Below are 18,848 nucleotides of genomic sequence, written 5' to 3'. Positions count from 1 at the left end.
AATTGAGAACAACCAAAGTGGATGCAACAGGTTTATTGAATACACTTGCAAGGGAGAAGCAGTCAGGGCTGGTTCTGGCCAAACTATGCATTGCTGGTCTTTTTATCAACTTTGTTTTACTAATTATGCATGCATCATTATCATCATAATTACGTCACTAATCCATGCCCATTTCCTCCTAATAACCATATTTAGAAGTTGTTTTTCACACTTGTTATGTTCATATTGACCTTGTACATCTGCAACATAGTTTGATACATTGCAATAACGCCTGATTTTCCCAGTTATTTTGCAAACACAGTTTTATATAAACAATGCCAGTCAGCGAATTAGCATTTCTGTTCAACACACACACACAAGTAAAATTAACTGTAGATTCCTATAGGATTTATGTATTACAATTCCCCCCTCAAGAAGCCCTTGAAAGTTCACTTTCATATGGCTTCTTCCTCTTGTGGAGAGCTTTGCTACACTATATGTTTGAATTACCTTTTTGCTTAAATGGCTAACACAGGAAGGTTACTTCTGAATTCTATCACTGTCCTGAATGCTTTTTCCATTATATCTGCATGTATGCTTTTAGTTGACATTAAAAACAACTAAGGCTCTTTGTAACGAACAATGAGATTCACTGTATGTAGGGAGTGTACACGCCAAGGAATAACATTTATGCAACAACGTTTAACTCTGCCCTTGTTTTCCTGTACACAAACCTCTAGAACGCATTACCAGCCATACCAACAGTTGGGGGTATGTGAGAATGGGGTGGGAGCTATAGCTCTTGGCCTTACACCTCCTGGGTTCCACCTTAACCAAAATGGGGTTAGCCAAGCCGTATCACTCCCCCTTCTTTGAAATGTAGACGTATAGTCCTTTCACAGTTCTGCCCCCAGGCTCCAATGCTGACTTCCAGGGTATAACTGTGCCATAAGATAGATCCATATTACAAGGGCCAGATACCAAAATCACCACAATGGGGTGCATTATAAGGGTTAGACCTCTTTTGGCGCCTTCTCCCCAACCAAACAGGGAATTCAAAGTCATCCATATGCCTATATCTGTGAATGCTTATCTATAATGTGACTGTATGACAATCATGTGCTATCTAGAGTGTAACTTGCTCTCCCATTTTTAATTGCTTCTAATTGTTTCTGTACATAGAATGAAAAAGTAACTTCTGAAGATTAGCTAGGCCATAGCTTAATATAATGAGTTTGAGGTGTTGAAACAGGTCTATTCTCTGGATGGTTCATACAGGGACTTTGAATAAAAAAATCACATCCTGCTATTTCCTCAATACCACAAAAGCATCCATTGATATATCTTGGCATAGGTTGTATATAACACTTATCAATAACAATATAATCATAAAATGCACGCACCCATATGCTTGATTCAATACTTAACGTAAAAGAGCAATAAAATACAACAATTATTTTGAGAGAAAAGCAATCTTAATGGGATTCCAAACTATCATCTTCCTAGATTCTTATGGTGTTGACATCCATTCACATTAATTAATTATGGCCCACTGGTGCACTTCCTGGGCATTGCACTTATTCCTAACCATTCTGAAATAGCCAAATTCTGTAGACCCCATCACAAGGGATCTAAAAGGCCAAAAACATCCCAAAAGCAAAACATTCTTAACACTTAAGCTATGTAAAGAAAACAGCCAATGGTTAAATCATCACATAAAACATAATGCATAAATAGTTACATTCAACATTATAATTGAAGTAAAACAAATATAGTCTTGAAACACACTGCAGGTTTGTACAAGGTTAATCTTCAAAATATCAAATAGTCAGCTTAATCGATCAGTCTGTGGGTTGCTGATGCTAATCATAAATTCAAATGATGAGAAAAAAACAGTTCATTGCAGTAGCTTTCTTTCTGGAAGGAAAAAGTACGAAGACTGTGTTTCTCAGAACCACCTCCCCCCGTGTGACTTATTAGAAATGCCTTTTCTCCCACTGACATGGGCAGAGGCAATAACAGCCTTTAGTTACTCCTGGAAAAATCTCCAAATCCATCAGGTCCTTTAAAAACAATCCTTCTGAGGAAAACAAAACATCAGGGTTCCATAGTTGAGAGGGCATCTGTGTTTCTTTGCTTTAACTGCTTACAATGCTATTCATAAAATTCATGAAATATAATATAATGCATAATATAAATAATATTGATATCTTTCCCTGAGGACCTTTTTCTTTAGCCTCAAAGATTTACATATCCATTTGGTCATAATTAAAGATAAACTCTATTTCAAACACTCTTTTATAATTGATCTGGGTGAAATCTTGTTATGGCATCTATAACATTCTCTCACATTATAAGACCCAATATGGAATCACTCATTATTTGAATGAGGTATAGAAACATATGTATAATTCATGCATATTCTCACATAGATAACCAAACACTAAGTTATAATGTTGTTTTTCCACATCATTAATCTTCTACATACATCTGTACATATCATACAACTTAACCTTCAACATTTAAAAACAAATCTCTACTAAAAGAAAAGGAGGGGTGAAACTCTCATACACCCTTATATTTGCACCTTTGCAACCTTATACACAGACCATTGGTAGTGGTTCCATGGCAGTGGAAGAATTAAGCAGGCCTCTATGCTTTTAGCACATGCTAGGAAATAGCACATCTGTTGCATAGCTATATAAAGGCCCAATACGTTGGTACCAACTTCATATGAGGCTCCAATCAAAATACCTGCAATAAATCTCCTGTGTCTCACACACGCACAAAAAAAGTTTCTTTGGGGGTTAATGCTTCCTTAGCAAATCATTCAGCACAGGAAGGAAAATATAAAAATAATACCATCATGGCTACAAATGAGACTTCTCAAAAGTGCACAAAAAACCAAAATACTGTGTTGCAACAGACAGACACACAACATAACTACACATTCTAAAGGCCTTCAAGTTTCTCTAGCCTCTGATCATATGCAGAGGTTGCTAAAGAGACACAAAAATACTAGGAGAAACAAAGAAAAGGGGCCCCAAAAAGGAAAATTAAGTTTCTCTTTACAAATACAATTCTATCTGTAAGAGATATAAGGAGAGAGAGAAATAAAAGCCGGCATTGGTTATAAAAAGAAAACATTTTGTATCTTAAAAAAAAAAAATTCTTCCAACTGTTCATAACTCGGCTGTAAAGAATTAGCATGATTAAAACAAAACATATGACACCCTTTAAGCTGGGCTCATTAAAGAATACCATATTACTGTACCTCCTAGGCAATAAAGTCCTGAATTCAGGATGCATGCACACAACTAAGAATGGAGGGAGAAAACACATCAGGTGGTTTGTCCTTCCACTGCTTAACTACAAAACTTATACCTTCAATGAAACTCAAAGAAAATACTTAATTCTTTAAATCAGACAATAAAAAAAACTTCCTACAATTTCTTAACACTATATCAAAATGACTTAAAGAGAGATCCAGGCGATTCTCTGCTATACCTATATAAAATCAAAACAACCATCATAGCATATGCTTCCGCTCCATCCTATAATTAAAAAAGCAAATTAAATAAAAAGAATTAGACTTTTTAATCATATACAAATGCATAAAAAATAACAAAATTATATCAGGCTACATGGAGCTTCCTTGCTCTCTTGGCTACTTGCCCACCAAATTGAGGAAGAAGGAGGGGTTATAAACATACACATGCAAGAGAACAAGTTTCAGTGTGAAAACTAAGCCAATAACCACTGACTCTTGAACCTGTTCACTGTCTTTCTATGTGTTTCAAAACCTACTATTCACATCCTGTATGCCCCAATCTTACAACTGGCCCTATTACACTAGAATTTCAGGTTCGTTTCCTGTTGGATGAGAGCCCCAATCACTACAGCAGATATACACTTTGAGTACAAGAAGTTGGCAGTAAACACAAATTCCAAAGGTGGGGGTTAGTCATGCTCTGTACTTTTACACTGATATAGATAAGCAAACTCTGAATTATTCATTGTATTACTCAGTTTTGCTGACTTCTAGCATATAGTCAATGGCCTCATGTTGCCAACTTACCAAAAATCATTGTCATCATTTGTCAGTTTATATACCATTGTTTAAAAAGGACTAGAGAAAGGAGGGGTTAAACTGTCAGATTCATTCGTTTGCTGTCAATAGGGTAGCAATATGCCAGGGAATCTCTACACCTTAGCCTCTATATTGACCAAATAATCAAGAGACAGCAACCAAACATAAACAAAATTTCCAATTATTTTCAAAACTTGACTACTCCCTTTCAAAAGCCTCTCTTCCTTATCTTAGGAAGCGACAGAAAAAGGGGAAAGTTCCCTGGATTGCAGAAAAGAGTAGGAGAACATTACAGGATTACTTGGGTGCATGACAGCATTAATCATTAATATCCTAACTCATTCATAACTCTAAAATTAAGAAATCAAAGGACCTTATTACTATAAAAGGTAAAAGGCAAGTGAGATATACCTATCCTATGCCCAAAGTGGAGCTCTAATCTCCTCGGCTCTGTCCCTGCAGCCATGATACATTCCTTAAGAGTGTATGTGTGTGTGTCTCTCTCCTTCTGCCAAGGAGGGTATGAAAGTCTGGCAAAAATCTCTCATTCCTTTTCCTTTCTCCAAGCCTTGTTTTAAACAAACAAAGCAAATCTCTTATACCAGCTTAAAAGATTACTAAACGCTACTTAATAAACAAATTAAGTCCTTCAAATCTTATACAAAACAAAACAAGAACAGTCAACAGAAATAGAACGCCTGAACGGCACAGCTGATTCACGCAACAAGAAAAACAACAACATATTTTAGGAAGTGACCATACAAGGATAAATGTTTCCTTCTACCATTCCCACAGACACTCAATTCACACCTGAGTACTCCATTCATAAATATCCATTTAAACAAAATCATTCTGACACCACTCTCATTTCCTGGGAAAATACTACACATATGAGAACCAGACATATGGCTCCATTTCATTCGATTCCATTCCACATCTTATGCCCAACCATTCTTTTTCTCTTTTTCTCACAAGCGCATGACCATTTTATACAAACACTTACAACAATTTTATCTTATGTACCCAGGGTTCTATAACGCTTTTGTTTTTCTTCGTGATACCTACTCTCAGTTTCCGGGTTTTTCACTTGTTTTCCCACTTTCTTCCCTTCTTCTTCTGACTCTTTCCAAACCCTTTCTTAACTTCCCTCTGTCCTATCTTCTCTGTCTTTCCCTGTTTTGAAGCACTCTGCCCCATTTTCCCGTGTCCAGTCCTATCTGACCTTTGCAGATGACTTACGACTCCGGGGGTAGCCTCTCTGTCTAACCTGGGGAGTGTCTGAGACAAAACAACAGACAGATAACGTTCCGATACACCATTCCCCTCCTCTCCCGTGCCCAGTCCCCTCTGCCCTTTGCAGATGACTTACGACTCCGGGGGTAGCCTCTCTGTCTACTGGGGGAAGTGTCTAAGATGAAACAACAGACAGATGACTTACGACACTCGCTACTTTCACTCACTTTCACACAGTTTAACCCAATGGGTGCCTTACCAAAAGAGAGGTGAAATTCACGTCCTGTGCCTTTTTCCAGTTTGGTTTACTATGGGATGATCATGGTGACACCTCTAGGTCCTGGTACGCTCTCGTGGATACAGGGCAGACTCAATCAGTCTGGAGCTCCCCCCTTCTCCACAGATTACGTCCAAGGCAGAGAGGATCACTAAAGATCGTCCCGGCGGAGTCGCCATTGTTATAAACGCCCCTAAGGCATGGGCCTTGAGGCTGGGTTCGATCCCCAATTAACTTGCCTAATAATAATTGAGAACAACCAAAGTGGATGCAACAGGTTTATTGAATACACTTGCAAGGGAGAAGCAGTCAGGGCTGGTTCTGGCCAAACTATGCATTGCTGGTCTTTTTATCAACTTTGTTTTACTAATTATGCATGCATCATTATCATCATAATTACATCACTAATCCATGCCCATTTCCTCCTAATAACCATATTTAGAAGTTGTTTTTCACACTTGTTATGTTCATATTGACCTTGTACATCTGCAACATAGTTTGATACATTGCAATAACGCCTGATTTTCCCAGTTATTTTGCAAACACAGTTTTATATAAACAATGCCAGTCAGCAAATTAGCATTTCTGTTCAACACACACACACACAAGTAAAATTAACTGTAGATTTCTATAGGATTTATGTATTACACACCCATCAAGCCACATTATCATCTGCTAGACCTTCAATTCCCTGCAGAAGTTTACATATTCCTCTTTGAATATATGTTGTTGATATGAGACCAAATTCAAATAAATGCAAATTCTATCTCATAGTTAACAAGGAATGTGTAACTGACACGTGGAAAAGGATCACTGTCATCTAAGTTATGGTGATGTAGATGTTTTCTAGCAAACCCTGTCATCTCTGCACACCATTAGTATCCAAATCTGAAGACCGAAAGGCCCAAAAGGCTCACCCGGCCCTACAAAGGCCACATGTAATATAATAACAATAAAATTAGCTACCTCAACCTAATATATTCCTGGGCCTAGCAGGAAGTCAGAAGCCTAACCAAAGAGCTCTGCACCCCCCAAAGCAGCCACCATGTAATAAAATTAATAGAATAAAGTACCTTGAACTTAATATAGGCCTGAGTCATGCAAAGGCCGTAAGCCTAACCAAAGAACTCTGCACAATGGCCAAGAGAGGCTGCCAATGTGTCAACCACATCCTTCACCGTCTTGTGCCCCCTACCTAGGCTGAACTCACACCCAGCCTTGGCAACCAAAGGGGGGGGAATAGGGCCTGTTGAGGCTCGAAAGGCTTGTGCATAGGGTTGCCATATTGCCCGGTTAGCTGGGTTTTACCCGGATTCTATGCATACCACCCGGCGCCTGGCTAGCCCTTTAGGTGGCCCGGATTCTCAGCTTTAATTTAAAAAAAATAAGTTTCTAGGTGGTCCGGTTCTCGAGATATACATAAAAACGTCAGCCGCCCCTCCGACTGTTTATCTGAAAATCTCATAAATTGGGTAAATATATACATTTCAGTTTTTTTTCCTCTTGTGTGCAGGAGTCAAATCTTGGGCAGTGTTTTGAAAACTTTCCCAATGCTTGCTTTTTGTAAAAGCAATGCTAATCCCATATGCCCAGAGTAAATCCCATTGAATTCAATAGGACTTACTTTTGAGTAGACATGGTTATGAATGTGCTGAAAATCAATGGGACTTTGGAGTGAATGTAAAAAAGAATTGTGTTTGTGCCCTCCAGTCCTATTTTAAAGCAAGTAGGCAGGGCTTACTTAGGTATTACAGTTTTTATTCTGTAGGAAAGTAATACTGATTTTTTAAAAACTAATACTGATTTTTCTGCAATGACCAACTGGTTAGACAATAAACTATTATATGGGCTGTATGTATTTGTACATCTGCAGTGTCTGCGTGTGCGTGTATGGAATCTTTCCGACACCCCTGTGAGGTAGGGTTGGAAACCAAGGCAGCTCACAACAAGAAATAAAGCCATTAAAAATCCAATAACCATAAAAACAAGTATAAACAGTTGCAAAACAGCGTAAAGTGGCATGATTAGGAATTTTGGGTTGTGTGAATGAAGTTACTTATCACTTGAAGTTGCATTTCTGTCCCTGTTTGAGTAAGCCCCACTGAATATGCTGGGACTTGCTTCTGAATAAATAAACCTAGGATTGCACTATAAATATCTTTACAGTTTGTGTAAATAATAAATATATTTGATAGTCATGCTTTTATATAAATATTTCTTCATTTATCATATTTTTGGTTGTGAGATGCTTAGTTTTCTGCCTTACTCATAGGAATTTTGTTGTTGTGGTTGGTATGGTATTACACTTAGGAAAGTGTTACTGCCTTTTCTGTTTTTTTTTTCCTATTTGCATTTCACTTATCTTTAACCTCACTCTGTTACAGCCATAGAAGCAACAGCAGCATATGCAAGATAATTAACTCCCATTAGTGATAAGAACAAGAATTTATAATTATTATTTCAATCAAAACAAGAGGCTTATCAATACTTTGAAGAGGACCAGATATTTATTTTCTTTCTGAGCCCAGGACTGGGTCTTTCATGATGCCCGGGGGGGGAGGGGAGCAGGAGAGTAGTCCATAAAACAGACATCCTGGCATTGGTAATCTAATTAGGGGGAAAAGGAAACTCCACCAACACATACAGGGAGAGAGTCAGCGCAGTCCTTGCTAAAAAGGGCAGCTTCAGCCTTCCTGAAACACAACCACAAGCTCTGTTTACCTAGGTTAAAGAAAGGTCAGGCTGTTCTAGGTGGGAAAACAACAAACTCAAAAGACTTGCCTGGAAGGTGCAGCCCCTTGATTAGATTAAAAGCAGCCAAAAGCTTAAACAGCCCCGCCCCTCGCTCAGGAAGGAAGGAAGCCTGAGAGAATACTAAAGAGTTAAGCCCCAGCTGATAGCCATCAGCCTCAAGTAACACATCATTGGCTGGCAGCAGTAGCTGGGAGGAACCAGCCACACATATAAAGTCAGAGTACCCTAGCGAGGGAGCCTGCTCCACGAGCTAGAGGGAGCCCCAGCTGACGAAGCGCCAAGGCCCCAGCTGACGAAGCGCCAAGGCCCCAGCTGACGAAGCGCCAAGGCCCCAGCTGACGAAGCGCCAAGGCCCCAGCTGACGAAGCGCCAAGGCCCCAGCTGACGAAGCGCCAAGGCCCCAGCTGACGAAGCGCCAAGGCCCCAGCTGACGAAGCGCCAAGGCCCCAGCTGACGAAGCGCCAAGGCCCCAGCTGACGAAGCGCCAAGGCCCCAGCTGACGAAGCGCCAAGGCCCCAGCTGACGAAGCGCCAAGGCCCCAGCTGACGAAGCGCCAAGGCCCCAGCTGACGAAGCGCCAAGGCCCCAGCTGACGAAGCGCCAAGGCCCCAGCTGACGAAGCGCCAAGGCCCCAGCTGACGAAGCGCCAAGGCCCCAGCTGACGAAGCGCCAAGGCCCCAGCTGACGAAGCGCCAAGGCCCCAGCTGACGAAGCGCCAAGGCCCCAGCTGACGAAGCGCCAAGGCCCCAGCTGACGAAGCGCCAAGGCCCCAGCTGACGAAGCGCCAAGGCCCCAGCTGACGAAGCGCCAAGGCCCCAGCTGACGAAGCGCCAAGGCCCCAGCTGACGAAGCGCCAAGGCCCCAGCTGACGAAGCGCCAAGGCCCCAGCTGACGAAGCGCCAAGGCCCCAGCTGACGAAGCGCCAAGGCCCCAGCTGACGAAGCGCCAAGGCCCCAGCTGACGAAGCGCCAAGGCCCCAGCTGACGAAGCGCCAAGGCCCCAGCTGACGAAGCGCCAAGGCCCCAGCTGACGAAGCGCCAAGGCCCCAGCTGACGAAGCGCCAAGGCCCCAGCTGACGAAGCGCCAAGGCCCCAGCTGACGAAGCGCCAAGGCCCCAGCTGACGAAGCGCCAAGGCCCCAGCTGACGAAGCGCCAAGGCCCCAGCTGACGAAGCGCCAAGGCCCCAGCTGACGAAGCGCCAAGGCCCCAGCTGACGAAGCGCCAAGGCCCCAGCTGACGAAGCGCCAAGGCCCCAGCTGACGAAGCGCCAAGGCCCCAGCTGACGAAGCGCCAAGGCCCCAGCTGACGAAGCGCCAAGGCCCCAGCTGACGAAGCGCCAAGGCCCCAGCTGACGAAGCGCCAAGGCCCCAGCTGACGAAGCGCCAAGGCCCCAGCTGACGAAGCGCCAAGGCCCCAGCTGACGAAGCGCCAAGGCCCCAGCTGACGAAGCGCCAAGGCCCCAGCTGACGAAGCGCCAAGGCCCCAGCTGACGAAGCGCCAAGGCCCCAGCTGACGAAGCGCCAAGGCCCCAGCTGACGAAGCGCCAAGGCCCCAGCTGACGAAGCGCCAAGGCCCCAGCTGACGAAGCGCCAAGGCCCCAGCTGACAAAGCGCCAAGGCCCCAGCTGACAAAGCGCCAAGGCCCCAGCTGACAAAGCGCCAAGGCCCCAGCTGACAAAGCGCCAAGGCCCCAGCTGACAAAGCGCCAAGGCCCCAGCTGACAAAGCGCCAAGGCCCCAGCTGACAAAGCGCCAAGGCCCCAGCTGACAAAGCGCCAAGGCCCCAGCTGACAAAGCGCCAAGGCCCCAGCTGACAAAGCGCCAAGGCCCCAGCTGACAAAGCGCCAAGGCCCCAGCTGACAAAGCGCCAAGGCCCCAGCTGACAAAGCGCCAAGGCCCCAGCTGACAAAGCGCCAAGGCCCCAGCTGACAAAGCGCCAAGGCCCCAGCTGACAAAGCGCCAAGGCCCCAGCTGACAAAGCGCCAAGGCGAGTTAAGCAGCAGAGCGAAAAGAGGTTAAGTAGCTCCCATTTATTCCATTATTTAATTGAAGTAAAACAGCTCAGAGCAATAAGTAATAAGGGCAGCCCAAGGTCACCCTGAGCTAGGAGCCAAATCCTGAAAGAACCTATATCTTAGGAGACAGATCCTAGGAGAAGGAAGCCCATAGAAAGCTAGTTTTCAACACCACCCTAGCAGGAAAGCTTCAGGGGACACTGTAAACAAGGCTAAATTCCAGTCGGAGAGAAGGGGGAAAAGGAAACTCCACCGACACATACAGGGAGAGAGTCAGCGCAGTCCTTGCTAAAAAAGGCAGCTTCAGCCTTCCTGAAACACAACCACAAGCTCTGTTTCCCTAGGTTAAAGAAAGGTCAGGCTGTTCTAGGTGGGAAAACAATAAACACAAAAGACTTGCCTGGAAGGCGCAGCCCCTTGATTAGATTAAAAGCAGCCAAAAGCTTAAACAGCCCCGCCCCTCGCTCAGGAAGGAAGGAAGCCTGAGAGAATACTAAAGAGTTAAGCCCCAGCTGATAGCCATCAGCCTCAAGTAACACATCATTGGCTGGCAGCAGTAGCTGGGAGGAACCAGCCACACATATAAACTCAGAGCACCCTAGTGAGGGAGCCTGCTCCACGAGCTAGAGGGAGCCCCAGCTGACAAAGCGTCAAGGCGAGTTCAGCAGCAGAGCGAGTTCAGCAGCAGAGCGAGTTCAGCAGCAGAGCGAGTTCAGCAGCAGAGCGAGTTCAGCAGCAGAGCGAGTTCAGCAGCAGAGCGAGTTCAGCAGCAGGACGAGTTCAGCAGCAGGACGAGTTCAGCAGCAGGACGAGTTCAGCAGCAGGACGAGTTCAGCAGCAGGACGAGGAGGCCAGGGCCCCCCACTCTGCCCGTCTGTTCCCTGACCTCAACTAAACCGCAGTCTCCAACCCATTGACGTAATAAACCTTAAACAAAACTATGCAGGTAAGAAGCCAGCAGGGGTGTGGGACCTTTCCAGTGTTTTGCACCGCCTGCAGCATGTACGACTATCTGCCTGTTGGACAGAAGTCGTGGGTGTGCTCTCGGTGCAATGAGCTCCTGGCTCTCCGGGAACGACTTCATTTCCTTGAGCCCAAGGTGGCAGACCTGGAAAAGCTGAGAGAGGCAGAGAGGTGTGTGGAGGAGGCCTTCAGGGATGTTATAGCTGTGTCCCACTCCAACGATGATAGCTCTCCTGCTATCATGGAGAACGATGGTCTCGGGGAAGGACAGCATCCAGCTGAGGAAGAGGGAAACGATCCCTTAGAAGGGACCCATTCCTTGGGGGATGAGCAGCTATCCTCTCGTGCCGAGGATATATCTCCAGGGGGTGGAGGGATCCTTGTAGTGGGTGATTCAATCATTAGGAACATAGACAGTGGGGTGTGTGATGGGCGTGTAGACCGCAAGGTGTTTTGCCTGCCTGGTGCGAAGGTTGCGGATATCGCCCGTCGTTTAGATAGTTTGGTAGACAGTGCTGGGAAGGAGTCAGTGGTCGTGGTGCACGTTGGCACCAACGACATGGGGAAATGCAGCCGTGAGGTCCTGGAAGCAAAATTTAGGTTGCTAGGTAGGATGCTGAAAGCCAGGACCTCCAAGGTGGCTTTCTCTGAAATGCTACCAGTTCCACGTGCAGGACCAGCCAGACAGGCCCAGCTTCGCAGTCTCAATGCGTGGATGAGACGATGGTGTCGGGTGGAAGGGTTTGGATTTGTTAGGCACTGGGGAACATTTTGGGACAAGCCGGGCCTGTACAAAAGGGACGGGCTCCACTTGAACCAGAATGGAACCAGACTGCTGGCACTTAAAATTAAAAAGGTAGCAGAGCAGCTTTTAAACTGACTGAGGGGGAAAACCCGACAGGAGCTGAGAAAGGTCCGGTTCGGAATAAACCTCCCCCTGGGATAAAAACCAAAGAAATGATGAAATGTTAAAAGGGGTAGGCCTAGAAGTAGGCATTGTGAGAGCAGGGGCACAGGATATAAATTCAGAAGAGCAAAATTACCACAGGCCTAACCACAAGTGCCAAAGACACCAGGAGGGACTTAATACTGGGAACGATCTATCGTCCCCCTGATCAAAATGCTCAGGGAGACCTTGAGATGAGATATGAAATTGAGGAAGCATCCAAACTAGGAAATGTGGTAGTAATGGGTGACTTCAACTACCCGGACATAGACTGGCTGCATATGTGTTCCAGTCATGACAAAGAAGCAAAGTTTCTAGATATTCTAAATGACTATTCCCTAGATCAGTTGGTCATGGAACCGACCAGAGGGACGGCAACCCTGGACTTAATCCTCAGTGGGGACCGGGACCTGGTGCGAGATGTAAGTGTTGTTGAACCGATTGGGAGCAGTGACCACAGTGCTATTAAATTAAACGTACATGTAACTGGCCAATTGCCAAGAAAATGCAACACGGTCACATTTGACTTCAAAAGAGGAAACTTCACAAAAATGAGGGGATTGGTAAAAAGAAAGCTGAAAAACAAAGTCCAGAGGGTCACATCACTCGAAAATGCTTGGAAGTTGTTTAAAAACACTATATTAGAAGCTCAACTGGAGTGCATACCGCAGATCAGAAAAGGTACCGCCAGGGCCAAGAAGATGCCAGCATGGTTAACGAGCAAAGTCAAGGAAGCTCTTAGAGGCAAAAAGTCTTCCTTCAGAAAATGGAAGTCTTGTCCGAATGAAGAAAATAAAAAAGAACACAAACTCTGGCAAAAGAAATGCAAGAAGACAATAAGGGATGCTAAAAAAGAATTTGAGGAGCACATTGCTAAGAACATAAAAACCAACAACAAAAAATTCTATAAATACATTCAAAGCAGGAGACCATCTAGGGAGACGATTGGACCCTTGGATGATAAGGGAGTCAAAGGTGTACTAAAGAACGATAAGGAGATTGCAGAGAAGCTAAATGAATTCTTTGCATCTGTCTTCACAGTGGAAGATATAGGGCAGATCCCTGAATCTGAACTAACATTTGCAGGAAGGGATTCTGAGGAACTGAGACAAATAGTGGTAACGAGAGAGGAAGTTCTAAGCTTAATGGACAATATAAAAACTGACAAATCACCGGGCCCGGATGGCATCCACCCAAGAGTTCTCAAAGAACTCAAAGGTGAAATTGCTGATCTGCTAACTAAAATATGTAACTTGTCCCTCGGGTCCTCCTCCGTGCCTGAGGACTGGAAAGTGGCAAATGTAACGCCAATCTTCAAAAAGGGATCCAGAGGGGATCCTGGAAATTACAGGCCAGTTAGCTTAACTTCTGTCCCTGGAAAACTGGTAGAAAGTATGATTAAAGCTAGATTAACTAAGCACATAGAAGAACAAGCCTTGCTGAAGCAGAGCCAGCATGGCTTCTGCAAGGGAAAGTCCTGTCTCAGTAACCTATTAGAATTCTTTGAGAGTGTCAACAAGCATATAGATAGAGGTGATCCAGTGGACATAGTGTACTTAGACTTTCAAAAAGCGTTTGACAAGGTACCTCACCAAAGGCTTCTGAGGAAGCTTAGCAGTCATGGAATAAGAGGAGAGGTCCTCTTGTGGATAAGGAATTGGTTAAGAAGCAGAAAGCAGAGAGTAGGAATAAACGGACAGTTCTCCCAATGGAGGGCTGTAGAAAGTGGAGTCCCTCAAGGATCGGTATTGGGACCTGTACTTTTCAACTTGTTCATTAATGACCTAGAATTAGGAGTGAGCAGTGAAGTGGCCAAGTTTGCTGACGACACTAAATTGTTCAGGGTTGTTAAAACAAAAAGGGATTGCGAAGAGCTCCAAAAAGACCTCTCCAAACTGAGTGAATGGGCGGAAAAATGGCAAATGCAATTCAATATAAACAAGTGTAAAATTATGCATATTGGAGCAAAAAATCTGAATTTCACATATACGCTCATGGGGTCTGAACTGGCGGTGACCGACCAGGAGAGAGACCTCGGGGTTGTAGTGGACAGCACGATGAAAATGTCGACCCAGTGTGCGGCAGCTGTGAAAAAGGCAAATACCATTCTAGGGATAATTAGGAAAGGTATTGAAAATAAAACAGCTGATATCATAATGCCGTTGTATAAATCTATGGTGCGGCCCCATTTGGAATACTGTGTACAGTTCTGGTCGCCTCATCTCCAAAAGGATATTATAGAGTTGGAAAAGGTTCAGAAGAGGGCAACCAGAATGATCAAGGGGATGGAGCGACTCCCTTACGAGGAAAGGTTGCAGCATTTGGGGCTTTTTAGTTTAGAGAAAAGGCGGGTCAGAGGAGACATGATAGAAGTGTATAAAATTATGCATGGCATTGAGAAAGTGGATAGAGAAAAGTTCTTCTCCCTCTCTCATAATACTAGAACTCGTGGACATTCAAAGAAGCTGAATGTTGGAAGATTCAAGACAGACAAAAGGAAGTACTTCTTTACTCAGCGCATAGTTAAACTATGGAATTTGCTCCCACAAGATGCAGTAATGGCCACCAGCTTGGATGGCTTTAAAAGAAGATTAGACAAATTCATGGAGGACAGGGCTATCAATGGCTACTAGCCATGATGGCTGTGCTCTGCCACCCTAGTCAGAGGCAGCATGCTTCTGAAAACAAGTTGCCGGAAGCCTCAGGAGGAGAGAGTGTTCTTGCACTCGGGTCCTGCTTGCGGGCTTCCCCCAGGCACCTGGTTGGCCACTGTGAGAACAGGATGCTGGACTAGATGGGCCACTGGCCTGATCCAGCAGGCTCTTCTTATGTTCTTATGTTCTTAATTAGCAAGGTATGTGTGGGGTTGTTGCACACTTCCAGGCCCAGTTTCATTTTGAGTATGGAGGTGGAACCTGTGTAGATGTGGTTGATCAAAGGGAGAAGAAATTTTGAGCTAAGCAAAGTTCTGCTTTTATAAAACCTAAGAAACATACAGATACTTTGAATGTCTGAGTGCCTGCACCAGTGGAATACTGGAGGAACTTGTAAAGCTTGCTGCAACAGTATTTACAACTGAGCATGTGGTGTGAAAGACTCCTTTTCCTAACATTTTGGCTTCTTGTTTTTCTCCACCCACCACATCTTTGAAATGTATTGTATATGGTTAACCGTACTGTTGCCCTGACTTACTTATGTTTGTTGCTATTTTGTGTTTTTATTATGTTTTTATATTGATTGTGTATTTTTATTGTTTGTATTATATTTGGAAGCTGTGCTGAGCTCTGTTTTTAACAGCAAAAGGGCAGGATATAAATTCTCTTAATCAATCAATAAATACTCCATAGTGTTGGAAACTAGAGTCTAGGCATTTAAGGCTAAAAATGTTGCTTTTAAAAAAAGGATTTCTTACATCTTTCCCCAGTTTTTGGTGGTAATTCCTAGGCACAAAAACAAAACAACTGGACAATCCAAGTATTAATATTCAAATATTTGCACAATATGCAAATAATATGCAAATAATTTGCATAATATGCAAATGCTTTACATAATATGCAAATTAACCTGCCCGGATTTGTGGAACTGGAATATGGCAACCCTACTTGTGCAGCCTCCTCTCCCATAATTAGTTCTAAGCCTGCAGCCCACGGCTATTGGGAAGATTTGAACCCTGATCTCCTGGGTTGCAGTCCAAACCTCAACCACTACACCAAAACCTATCCCAGGCGTATGGGTGGGGTAATTTAAAAATGCCCAAAGGCCTGCATTTTATGAGGGGACCTCTCACACACACACCATTTCCTTTCTTGGGTGGCATTATTGCTTTAAATCCACCCCGACTTATTATTATTATTATTATTATTATTATTATTATTATTATTATTAATAATAATAATAATAATAATAATACACCCAATGACTGTATGTGTGATTCCCTTATTCCCAGTCATTGGCTTATAATTATAATTATGAAATAATAATTATTAGAAATGCTGTGTGGTGAAATTAACCTATTGCAGTTTAGCTCACAACAATAAATACACAAACAGTATCAGTGTCAAACAATGCAATACCAATATTATTATTAAAGTAAAGACACTGCTTAATGTATAAACCCCCTAATCATAAACCATTCTGCACCTATAATTTATTTATATTCAATAGAATCTAATCGTGTAATTTAAATTATAATTGTGTTGAGTTCTTGTTTAACTGGCTGCCAAGGCAGCCTTGAGGTGGTGCTGCTGGAGAGTACAGGCGTCTCCCTCCCCCACCAGCCATGTGTGCGTGTGCCAGCCACGTTTGGCTGAGTAGGCCCCTTTAACAAGGCCCACTCCAGCCGCAGCCGCTCCTCCAGGCACGCTACCACCCTGCCTGCAGCCCACACCCCTAATGGGGAAATAAGGAGGCCAAAAGGCTCCTTGTGCCGCAAAAAACTGCTGTTCTGCAGCTCCATCTCCCAGTTGCTCTGTCCCTCGCCGTCCACGTCGCACGAGCAAAGAGGGGGTAGGAAAGGGCGGCTGGGCTTAAATAGGCCCTTAAGCCCCGCCCCCTCACGCTGCACGTCGCACGTGCGTAATAGACGCGATGCGCGACTTTGCCCTTACAGAAGATGGATGCAGCAGCTTCGCCTCCGACTGCAACTAGGCCCCACTCATCAGTTACACGGTGAGTGAGGCTTCATAAAATTTTAAGCCTTTGGTTGCCAAAATAATATGGGAGTCAGAATCCCAACCACAACCTTTTCCACAACCTTTTCCACAAAACCATTTTTATAAGCTTCTTGGTTAGTAATCCTAAAACAGGTGAGTAATTGTGCTATATCTGGTATCTTTGTACTGCAAGAGACAATTGTGACCTATATACATTAAATTAATCACTATATGACATTTAAGATACTTATAAAATAAGACACAAAGGTTTAATTAATCACTGCCGTCAACATTACCACATTGTGTATTGTCTGTAATTTTCAGCAACCTTCTCTGTTCGAAAGAAGTTAAATATGTGTCATGACACGTAGCTTCTCATTGTGTTCTCATAAACACTTTTTTAGAAGCAGTGGCAATTCTGCTGTGAAAGCAGGGTTTAAAATATATCTACAGAGAAAGCCAAAAGCAATCAGACTTTCTATTCCTAGCATAATATTTTGGGGTACAAAAACAATAAGCATGCATGAAAAAGAGAAAAAGACAAGCTGACTCCAGAATCCATTGAAAAAACACACAAAGCCAATTTATTTTTGTGAAGTTTTGGGAAGAAAAGAATGGATTTTGCATCCTCAGATGAGATTGAACTCAACAACATGAAAGCCAATCACAGTGACTGGGATGCGAGGTGTGTGACACATGAAGCTCCTCTTTCCTCAGGAAAGTAATATGTGGAACACAATTCCTTCAGGACTATCTATTTGGTCTTTCTTCACCAAAGCTCTTTTTAACAATCTGTGTGTGCCATTTAAAACATTAATCAAACATTGATTCTGAGATGCATTTTTTTCTTTTCAAAACCCATTTGTCACTCTCTGGAAGTCTATCTGAAATGTTTGAGGTCACTATCTACTTTCTGAAAGTTTACTTTCTATTTAAGTACCTTAGGCCAGGGAGTGCAAGGTTTTGATGCAAAATTGTTTAAAATAGCAACACTGGTCAAGTTCTCTGAACTCAGGTTCCAATACAAGTTTTGAGAGCTCCAAATTCCTGGATTACCCCAACGCTACTGTTGCCTTTGGGGGAAAACTACATTTTGCAAGGGATACTGGGGCCTTATTCTTCTCTCAATGCTTGTGTTAGAGATTAGAGGGAAGGGATAGAGAAGAGAGCAGATGTCACTTGTTCCCTCTAGTTCAGAGGGCCACTGCTGCTGTCCCATATGGATAGTTGAATTGAAAGGGAGGTGGGGTTAGGGAACTGGAGGGATGGAAAGAAGGGGTTTGGGGCACTAAATGGGAACCAATTTACAGACTGGCTCAGAAAATGGTTTCCTTCATTTTGAGAAGAATAGCATGTATCATCCCAAATCAATCCAAGCTGAGGTGAGTGGCTTCATTCATTTCTTTTTTAAAAGCAGCATATACCATTTGCTTGGGAGCTGTTCCTCAGTTTTGGAAAAATCTTCATCTGTATTTGCACATACTGAAGTTGAGAAGGTAGACATCATGCCCTCCCACTCTGAATTTTGGTAACAGCAGGATGATAGTGGTGGTGATATATCAGATTTCTTAACTGCCCTTCACCATGAGGTCCCACAGCATGTTACAACAATTTAAAAATGCAATATTAAAATCAATTAAAACAAATGGATGTCTACCATGGACTGTGAAAAAGACAAATAGTTGGGTGTTAGAACAAATTAAACCAGAACTGTCACCAAAAGCTAAAATGATGAAACTGAGGTTATCATACTTTGGACACATAATGAGAAGACAAGATTCACTAGAAAAGACAATAATGCTGGGAAAAACAGAAGGGAGTAGAAAAAGAGGAAGGCCAAGCAAGAGATGGATTGATTCCATAAAGGAAACCACAGACCTGAATTTACAAGATCTGAACAGGGTGGTCCATGACAGATGCTCTTGGAGGTCACTGATTCATA

The sequence above is a fragment of the Rhineura floridana genome, chromosome 3 (genome assembly GCF_030035675.1).
Source record: "Rhineura floridana isolate rRhiFlo1 chromosome 3, rRhiFlo1.hap2, whole genome shotgun sequence".
NCBI classification, from domain to species: Eukaryota; Metazoa; Chordata; class Lepidosauria; order Squamata; family Rhineuridae; genus Rhineura; species Rhineura floridana.
The sequence above is the reverse complement of the archived record's forward strand: the minus strand, read 5'-3'. Positions refer to the sequence as shown.